Below are 10,709 nucleotides of genomic sequence, written 5' to 3'. Positions count from 1 at the left end.
TAAAAATTAGAAAACTCTGCATCCTATTGTTATATTTTTATAAATAAATTTTGAATTTGCACGTCAAACCCGTTAGGCATCCTCATTCCACGTGTCTTTGTGACATGGGGCTACATTGAAACCCTTGGTGTGTGTTTTATTGCGCCCAAAATTTAGGTGTATTTAAAAAAAAACAATACAAAAATTTTAAAAAATAAAAAATTAAAAGTGATCTTTGACATGCTAATATCATAATAGATGTGGTATTTAACAAATAAGTGATATAGTGAAAATATAATTTTTTTGGCAATAATTTCTCTTTTCAAAATATGTCAATAAAATAACAATACTTTAAAATATTGCTGAACCAATGAAAAACATGGATAATTATCAAATTCGGATGATTTAAGTTATTTAACCCGATCACGGTCCAGAACCCAAATATGTTTACCTGATAAAAAAATGATTGGATCCAGGTCCGTACGCAAAATAATAGAGACCTGACTTGATCCGGATCTGAACCCATGTAAACCTGAACCATTAGGTTCATTACCACCATCCCACCTCCGCATCTATAAATACCCCTCATCGGGATCGGCCGAATCGCTTCTTTTGGAGATCGTCGCGCTTCGCCATCTTAGGGTTTTATTAAGGTTTTAACAAAACGCCCCTTTTTCGCGCTACCGATTCTCGCGAATTCGTATCGGATAATCCACACTCCATCTTGTGGAGTCTCCGGATCGATCGACGGTAAGCGTTCTCTCTGCTGTTCTTTTGATCGTTGATTCTTTCGCTCTGGTTAGTTTAGGGTTTCTCGGCATCCATGGGAACCCTAGGCGGATTCTTGGAAGATGATCATTTCGCTGGTTTTCTTGCTGAATTGCGGTAGAGTCGCGGAAGAAAGGATCTTTTCGTTCGGAAACCCTAGAACATTCGGGGAATTTGTGCGGTTTTTTTCTTGGGCTCTAAGGGGAGCATTTCTTGAAATTTTCTGGGGCAGTAGTTATCTTGTACTGTCCGTGTTTCCATTGTTTTGAAGGATTTGAGCGTTGTGATCCATCGTTCTTGCTGAAGCCATTGAAAAATGCGAATATTTTGGGTGAAGCATGGAGTTGCAGATTGCGATCGCCGTATATGCGTAGCAAAAATGGAGCTTTTCTGTTGGAAACTTTGAGGAGGCATCTGGAAGTGCTCCTCGCTTTCTTTTACCTGGTTTCGATGCTGCGAAAATGATATGAGTCTTTGAATATGACCGATGGTGGTGGGGAGAGTGGAAGAGTAAGAGGGCTAGACGAGGGAAGCAGTGTCAGCTGTAGCAGCGCCAGAGGAGTTTTTGCACGAGCCATTGCTCAGATTAGTGTAGCACAGATATGCGAGAGCGAGGGTTATCAGGTAATTCAGCAATCAGCACTTGAGGCCCTTGCAGATATTGCGATTAGATACATACAAGACATTGGAAAATCGGCCCACCTCCACGCTAATTCAGCCGGAAGGACTGAGTCCAACGTGTTTGATGTCATCCAGGCACTGGAGGAGCTCGGTTCTCCAATTGGTTTCTCTGGTGCGTCTGATATCAACCATTCCCTTTCTGGGTCTGGTGTCATCCGTGAGATTATGCAATACACGAGCTTGGGCGAGAAGGTTCCCTTTGTTCGTGCATCTCCACGCTTTCCCATTATTAGAGACCGTAGACCACTCCAGAGTTTTTTGAGAATCGGAGAGACACCACCTGGGGCACATATTCCACCTTGGTTGCCTGCTTTTCCTGATCCTCACACATATAAAGACACACCTGTTTGCAATGTGAGGACAACAGACCGGAGAACAGATAAAATTGAACAGGCTAGGCAACAGAGGAAGGCAGAGAGGTCGCTTGTGAATTTACAGCAGAGGCTGATGTGCTATGGAATGACAACATCAACACTTAATTTGTTGGACGGAGATATTGGGGATGCTGAAAAATTAAATGATAAGAGGCAGATGGAAAATCCTTTTAGTCTGCCACCTCTTCCGTTTGGAGAGAAGGAGGTGTCTCATGTTCCTCTTCCTCCTAGCCTTTCTAGCAAACCTCATGTTGAAAGCCAAGTGAGTCTTCCTTCTGTGGTTGAGACCTTTGGCCATGCCATTGAATCAGTAAAGAATGGATTTGGGGTGTCTGTTAGTGAGGAAAGGCAAAGCGGTGCAATAAATGCACAGGTTCTTCCCAATAAGCGCCCAGCTGTAAATTTCAAGCTTGTGCCCCATAAAAATGTCTCTGGCTCATCTCTGGAATTGAGTATTAGGAACGTGCAGAATTCAAGGAAGAACCCTCTTTGGTTGCCAAGGGATGAGGAGAAAGATGACAAGAAAAGGAGGGCAGAACAGATTCTAAAGGAAGCAATGGAAAACCCACAAGAACTCGCTCAATTGTAATGCCATTGATGGTTAAGGGGATCGCATTTTCTGTGTAAACTGTGGTACTAGATGGGCTTTGGGGTTCCTCAATGTCATGTATTATTCTGTAATGCTAGCTTGGACAGTTGCCCCGAAGGAGAGTGTGCTTCATGTTTGCTGGGATTTGGATGAGTTCATATCTGATGGCAATTGAAAATCAGTGGATTTGTAGCCGTAGGGATATTTCATTTCACCTCAGCAAGCTCACTGTGAGGTATGAAGATGTTTGTTGTTATAGAAGTGTATCCCTTGGTACAATCAATTCTTTATAAAGATACATTCAGATTATCTTCTCTGGTCTCCCTCTCAATGAGTCATGCAACTGCCAATTTTTGTTTCATCTCGTCCATTTTAACCATCTCCTCTGGAATTCATTATTTCATTTACTGAGTGACGTGTGTATGTCAAGCTTTTGTAGCTATGTGCTTGCTCAATCATGTCATCCCTCTGCCAAAATGGAAGTAGTTGACTGTTTTCCTAGAAAGGTGGAATTTAGGACTTTGTGGGGCAAATGGTAGGGTATGTAGTGTTGCCTTCTTCATCAGTGACAGTTGTTGGATTCTTTAAATATTTCATCACTGTTCTCATTAAGATTGCGACATTGACATGTGGAATCAGCTATCTTGTTCTGTAGTTCCTTATGTTTGTCCTCATGAATCACGTTTAAAAGCAAATGTGCATTTTACAGGTAAAATTAAATAGCTCTTATGTCTGGGGAGAGAGAGGGGAGGTGTGTGTGTGTGTGTGTGGGGGGGGGGGGGTAGTGTGTCTATATATATATATATATATAAGGTAAATATTGGCTACTAATGAAGCTAATGAAAAATTTCCAATTTTCTGTAGAACAAATGTTATGGATGTGATCTACATGGTTTGTTTAATAGGAAACTTGCTTTGAATCATGTGATTATAACAATTTATTAGGTTTTTAAAAGGGTCCAAAAATCAATGGCCGACAATGTGCCAAAATTTCATAACTCAAAAGATCACATTTTTACATTAGAAAAGCATGATCTAAGGCTTGATCCTTAGCAAACAAACCATGTTGAGCACATCTATGCTGTTAGATTGACTTAGATTGCTATATATATATATATATATATATAGCAATCTAAGTCACAGGGACTCGGCAAAGCAGGTGCCGCACCTGCGTTGACGCGACGCAGGTGCGGCACCGGGTGTGGTCAACACGACCCTGGGTGCAGTCAACGCACCTAGGGTCATTTTGGTCCAATTTTTTTGAACGTTAAAAAAAACCTATGAAAAAGGATGATTAGGGCAAAATTTTTTTTGCCCTAATCTCCTTTCCTCTCCCACGCAGCTCAGCTCGAGTCCTCCCGACGCCACCTCCTCCTCTCCCTCGTCTCATGTACCCTCTAGCTCCCTCTCTCTCTCTCTCTTCTTGTGTTGGCAATGGAGGGGCCGAGCCCCCCTACTCCCTCTCGCTCTCATGTTGGGTCGGCAGGGGAGGGGCTGAGCCCCCCCCCTTGCTCGCTCTCTCTCTCTCTCTCTCGTTGGGTCGGCAGGGGAGGGGTCGAGCCCCCCCTCTCGCTCTCTTGTTGGGTCGGCAGGGGAGGGGCTGAGCCCCCCCTGCTTCATCTGTTTTCGTTAGGGGAGGGGCCGAGCCCCCCACCATGCTCCCTTTGATTTCAGGGGAGGGGGGCCGAGCCCCCCCTCTCGCTCTCTTGTTGGGTCAGCAGGGGAGGGGTTGACCCCCCCCCCCCCCTGCTCCGTCTGTTTTCGGCAGGTGAGGGGGTTGAGCCCCCCACTCTGCTCCCTTTGATTTCAGGGGAGGTGCCGAGCCCCCCCTCTGGCTCTCTTGTTGGGTCGGTAGGGGAGGGGCTGAGCCCCCCCTGCCCCTTCTGTTTTCGGCAGGGGAGGGGCCGAGGCCCCCCCTCTCGCTCTCTTGTTGGGTCGGCAGGGGAGGGGCTGAGCCCCCCCTCCTCCCTCTGTTTTCGGCAGGGGAGGGAGTCAAGCCCCCCCTCTCGCTCTCTTGTTGGGTTGGCAGGGGAGGGGTCGAGCCCCTTTCCCTGCTCCCTCTTATTTCAGGGGAGGGGTTGAGTCCCTCCCTGTTTTTGGCAGGGGATATATATAATATATATTTTTATATCAAGATAATGTTTGTATAATTGATTTGAAATTTTGAATGTATTTTTTGTGTGTTTTCAGGATAAAAATGATGGATAAAGGGAAAGGACTTGCATCATCCTCATCCCAACATTTGAGTTCTACTGCTAGTTTTGTTGATAGTTGTAGTGGGACTGATGAGGTGGGGCCACTATGGGTACATGTAGATAATCATGCAAAAATTGGAGAAAGAGGTGGTAGAAACAAGAGATTTCGATGCAAGCTCTGTGAAAGAGATTTTGTTGGGTCTTACACAAGAGTGAAGACTCATTTGTTGAAGATACCAGGACATGGCATTTCAGGATGTACAAAAGTTGATGAGGTAATACGAAGACAATACAAGAAAAATATGAGAAAAGAAAGACTAACTGATTCTTGTGCAGTTAGTGTGCCATTTGCAAGCCACCAAGAAGCTGAAAAAAAAAAGAAAAGTCAATATAGGAGGTAGATGAACGATACAAGCAACATTCAATACATATGGAAGAGAAAAATTGGATAGAAAAGTTGGGAGATATTTTTATTCTAGTTTACTCCCATTTAATGCGGCTAGAAATCCTTATTGGAAGGATTTAGTAACATCCTTGGCAAATTGTAATTTGAGTGGTTATGTACCTCCAAGCTCAGAAAAAATACGAACCACACTTCTTGCAGAAGAGAGGGCAAATGTGAAGAGGTTGTTGGAAATTAAAAAATATTCATGAGAGCAAAATGAAGTTTCTATTGTGTCTGATGGATGGACAGATATTCAAAGGCTTCCACTGATTAATTTCATTACTTCTTCGCTTAGTGGCCCAGTATTCTTGAAAGCAGTTGATGGATCTGGAGAATATAAAAATGCAGAGTATTTGAAGGGGTTGTTTATAGAAGTCATAAAAGAAGTGGGTGATCAAAATATTGTACAAATTATTACAAACAACGCTCCAGTTTGTAAAAGTGCAACGTTGAGTTTAAAGAGTGACTACTCTCATATTTTTTGGACTCCCTGTGTAGCACATCGCTTAAATCTGACCCTAAAGAGCATATGCAACCCCAAAGAAGAAGAAAATTCACAAGCATATGCTTCATCTTCATGGATTGAAGATTTAGAAAGAAATTGTTGAAGGTCGCTTAAACACGTTTTGCGTCCATCATTGTGATGATGAAGAAGATTAAAAAAATAAAGAATGCTTTGGTTAGCATAGTGCCTGATGAAAATTGGACATTCTATCGTGCTGATGATGATGTCAAGGCTCAAAAAATTAAGAAATTCATTGTTGATGATGAGTTTTGGGACAAAGTAGTATACTTTATTCAATTTACCCAACCTATTTGGGAAATGTTGAGAGAAGTTGATAAGGATGAGCCCATTCTTCACAAAGTTTATGAAATGTGGGATAATATGATTGAAAAAATACAAGTTGTTGTTTTCAAGAATGAAGAAAAAAATCCTGCATTGGATGATTAAAATTTTTTAACCATATTCATTCAATTTTAGTCAGAAGATGCGATAAGAGCAACACTCATTTGCATTGCATGACACATTCTCTTAATCCAAAATATTATGCAAAAAAGTGGCAAGTAGGTAGTATTGGTCGTGTCCCTCCAAATCTAGACCCAGAGCTATCAAGATATAGAAATATGTATATGATAAAACTTTTTCCTGAAGCATATCTTCTAAATCAAGTCACATAAGAGTTTGAAAAATTTTCATCTTCGAGATTATATGGACCAACATTATTCGCGAGAGAGGAGGATAATATAGATCCTATCACATGATGGTCAACATTTGGATCAGAAACACCTCTTCTCTAACGTCTTGCATTACGATTGCTATCGTAACTTGTTAGTTTATCTTGTTATGAAAGAAATTGGAGCACATATTCTCAAATCCACAACGTGAAGAGAAACAAACTCACAAGCAAGCGTGCAAAGGATTTAGTATATGTTCATTCAAATCTTCGACTACTTTCGCGAACCAATGATGAATACAAATACTAATTTTCTCTCTTAGTTATTTGATTATTTATTTTTTAATTTTTTATTTAAATATATTTTTATTGTATTTAACATTTTCAAATTGGGTTTGTAACGCAGACAAGGAACATCTAAATTTTGGGATGTAAACCCAGAAGAGTGTGACTTCGAGGGAGACCATGATTTCAACATGATAAACATGGATTTATCTGAGCCCAGTCTTCCTTCTAATGATGCATTTGATGACGAAGAAGAAAATTATTAAGATCCATTACTTTTGGTATATAATTTAGTTCTTTTTTGCTTTACTTATTTGATCGATATTTAGGTTGATTTATGTAATTGCTTTACTTATTTGATTGATATTTAGGTTGATATATTGTATGCATGATGAATGATATTATGACAATGTTAAATTATGATAATGTTAACTGCTAAAACTTCAAAATTATATATATATATATATATATATATAATTTTTTTTTTTACATTTACATTTTTGCCCTGCCGCACCCCCACACCCTAGGTTTTTGAAAGTGCCGCATCCCCGCACCCGCACCCATGTGACTTATATAGCAATTAATAATAAAAAGTATATAATTAACATTGGTCTTTTTGATCCTGAGTTTTATCTACTCGTTGATTTGGCCATGAAATGGATAAAATGGGTTGAGTCAAGTGCCAAACTCAGTTGACCCATATCTGAAGTATCCAATTACCAATGCAGGTATGACACAGGTATGAGGGGCTGTTTGAAGTACTCATGTTACATAGTCTGTAAGTTGTTCCTTCTTTGAAGAATTCAGATTAGCCTGTCGATTCCTATGAAAAATCCTTTTCCCGGCTAATTGGCTAACTCTTATTTGTGTACATTTTTCATTGTAAATAGAAAGTTGGTGACATATATCTAGAAAATAGAGAATAGACGGGGTAGTTACTAAAGACAAGAAATGTCAATTGTTTGTCTTATTGAAAGGCATCCCTTTTTCAACTATAGTCTCAAATATCATTGATATTTCAAACTCTTTGCTATTTATTGTGAGATATTTTTATTCCGTAAAAATTCTGACCAAAATGCAACAAACTCAGGATATCTCCAGTTTGATAAATGTACCAAGAATTTCTCAATATTTTTTCCAAAAGTTTCAGTTTATCATGAAAGATTTTCCTTTTCTGGAAAATCCCTGTACTGCATCCTCAAATTTCTCCTAATTAAGGCATTAAACTTACTTCTCTATTTCCATTGTAAAGTCAAACTTTCCCTGACTGAGGAAAAAGAGAGAGAAGGAATCTAGAAATGTGTGGAGAGGGGATTCTGAGGTCTGAATATTTTAGCTTCGTACATATGAAACTTGTGAGCTTTGAATGTTAATAAATCTAGATGTATTTAAGGCATGATTGTTCTCTCTCTCTCTATATATATATGATTAGGTTTTTTCAATGAATAATTTGGTCTAAAGCAATCTTGCTACTGCTGATAGTACTGTACTATCTAGTAGCCACATTGATTTTTTAATAATTATATCGAATATATTATAGATCTAATTGAATAGATTGTTTTTAATAGAGTACATGCATCAAATGAAGGAATTTTGATGTTTGTGTAGGTTTTTTAAATAATCTAAAATCAATTTCCCACAATGCATCAATGTTTTATACTTAAAAAAAGCACGTGTCATCAAATTAATTGGATTCAAATCAAATGGATTTAATTAGGGTAACCCATCTATACGGGTTTCCTGGAAAAAATTGGGATAACCTTCCATTTTGTATGGGGATTGTTAGTCCAAGCAAATGGACTTTTGTAGGTCCTGTTAGTAATTCAGGCCAATTGTGCGGCAATTTGTGTCAATTCAAGTCACTTGACACAAGAATTGAAGCACCTACTGGATGACACATTAGTTGAAGCATCTGTCAATTTCAGAATTGGTTGTAGAATTATTCTTGTCCTTATCCCACTCTGCATCAACAATTGGGCTGTACTATCAATCAATTTGATCCTATGTACTTAAGTAGACTTTTTATACAGAAAATTGCATTGGACTGGTTTTTGTACTGCAATATTCAATGGTTTTTCTTTTTCTTTTTGCATTATACTGGTTTTGTTTTTTCGCAATCTTGTTGCGTCAGTTATGAATACACATGACAATAGTGGTAGTCAACCATATATTTCTATTACTTTTCTTGTTGATCTTTTCATCTGAGGAGCAGTTGTCAATTTGATTTTGAGACCAATTGCAGGTGCGATCACATAGGCAGCAATTGATTATCCGTCTAAATTCATGCAATGAGCTCAGTGATTTCCTTTTGTTGATTCTCTGTTCGAGTTTGCGTTCTGAAACACATAAATACTGTTTTAATTTTGCTGGATTCTGTCAAAACGCTTATTATTTGTGATTCTTGGTACCATCAGGGATGTTCTACTGTTACAGCTATGGTATGGTTCTACCATTCAGCTCATGCTAAACACACATATTATGAGTAATGTTGTGATCAACAACCAACAAAAATTTCGTGACTTTTCAACTTTGAACTAATACTATCTTTTGGGCTTAGTTCTTGAAATTTGGAGCATCATTGTATTCATGTTATTGGCATCTTTATTCTTCAACATCATCACTAAATTCAATTGCCATCATCTTCTTGTTCTTTGGGGTTTGGGTGTTATTGACATCTTCTTCAACATCACTACTATATTCAATTCTCTCTCTGCTATTTGGCATTCTGTGCAACCATTGGATGAATGATTTTGATATTGGCCATTGTTTAATTTGGTATCTTGCCACACTGTGCATCGCTTCTCACACCCTCTTCTTCTGGTAACTATGCTTTGGATGTTATTGGCATCTTTCTTCAACATCACCACTAATTCATTCCTTTGCTTGCTATTTTGGAATGCTACACAACCATTATTACCTTTCTCAGCCTTTTGGCTAAGATCAAGGAATGCTACACAACCATCAGATGAACGTTTTTTTATGAGTGCTTATGTGTAGGTCATTGGCGCATTTTATATCTTGCATTTTTGTTGTCCAAGTATCAGAGACATTGGAAGGCATCGTGAGTCTGGATTCAGGTCTTAAATGAAGAATTAGCTGCATGATTACAATGATTCAGAAGACTGTACATGCATACTCAATAAACTTGTTCTGTTGTGCCAAACTCACAACATTCACATAATAACTTTTGAACTGGAAGGAGTTTTGTCCAGTTGTATAAAGGGGTCTCGAACGAAAATTGAGGGCACTTTTGCCTGGCCCCAAATGAGAATCATTCTCTCAAAATGGTGAGAGAACAATTGTCATATGCCCCATTTCTCACATGCAAGAAAACATAAGAAAAATGGGGCAATGAGATTCAAAATCACATTTGGGGTCATTTTACTTGCTTATGTGATTCCAAATCACATTGTCCACACTGTGGTTTAGATTCATATGGTTTTGAATCACATGAGATGAAATCACGTGATTTCAGAACTCATGAGAAATTTTACTAGTTTGGCACTGTTTTTTTTGTAGAGGACATTGCAATCAAATGATATAAACTTCTTTCCTTGGAGTGCAATGAAACAATGCTTCTCATGATTTCTCAGTGTTTCCCATGGTTTGTTTATTTGTTAAGGCAGCACGCTTGTTCAAGGGATGGAGCTAGAAGTTGGTTCATCTAACAAGATGGATGACTATGGTTAGAGCTGTTGACCGATGATCTGGTATTGAGCAAAACTTTTGGCCATGCACTGTATACTGTAATTTTTTCTGTTGTGGGAATGCATATATCTCTTAATAGTCTATTCCAATTGTATTTCATCTAACAAGCTGGATGACTATGGTTAGAGCTGTTGACCGATGATCTGGTATTGAGCAAAACTTTTGGCCATGCACTGTATACTGTAATTTTTTCTGTTGTGGGAATGCATATATCTCTTAATAGTCTATTCCAATTGTATATATATATATATATATATATATATATATATATATATATATATATATATATATATATATAGTAGTGTTTGGTTGGCCAATATGATCTTCATCAACTGTGTGAAAGGTCCGAGTTCTAAGATGTACGACTTCACAAGAGGGAAATTGGTGATGGTTGGTAAAAGTAGGTTAATTATCGAAGGCATATCTGCGGTTCAAAATGATCACATCTGATCAACAAGCAACTTTCACTCCAATTGTTTAGAAGGTGCAGTATGTAATGGAAAAGTTGAA

At 38.7% G+C, this 10,709-nt stretch overlaps 1 pseudogene across 3 annotated transcripts; it reads left to right on the top strand.

Moving 5' to 3' along the window:
* The first annotated feature begins 626 nt into the window (after positions 1–626).
* LOC149848804 (transcription initiation factor TFIID subunit 8 pseudogene) lies at positions 627–10,290 on the top strand (annotated as a pseudogene). Of its 3 annotated transcripts, XR_016433122.1 has the most exons (3): positions 627–2,626; positions 7,220–7,269; positions 10,114–10,290. The product of XR_016433122.1 is annotated as a transcription initiation factor TFIID subunit 8 pseudogene, transcript variant X2 (transcript). The 3 variants fall into 3 exon arrangements; XR_016433123.1 differs by lacking the exon at positions 7,220–7,269 and having other exon boundaries at positions 10,118–10,132; XR_016433118.1 differs by lacking the exons at positions 7,220–7,269; positions 10,114–10,290 and having other exon boundaries at positions 627–2,702.
* The last annotated feature ends 419 nt before the right edge of the window (positions 10,291–10,709 follow it).

This window comes from Nuphar pumila, chromosome 1 (assembly GCF_984573655.1).
Source record: "Nuphar pumila chromosome 1, dmNupPumi1.hap1.1, whole genome shotgun sequence".
Classification (NCBI taxonomy): Eukaryota; Viridiplantae; Streptophyta; class Magnoliopsida; order Nymphaeales; family Nymphaeaceae; genus Nuphar; species Nuphar pumila.
Note: the sequence above shows the minus strand (reverse complement) of the source record. Positions and strands in the feature narration are given on the sequence as shown.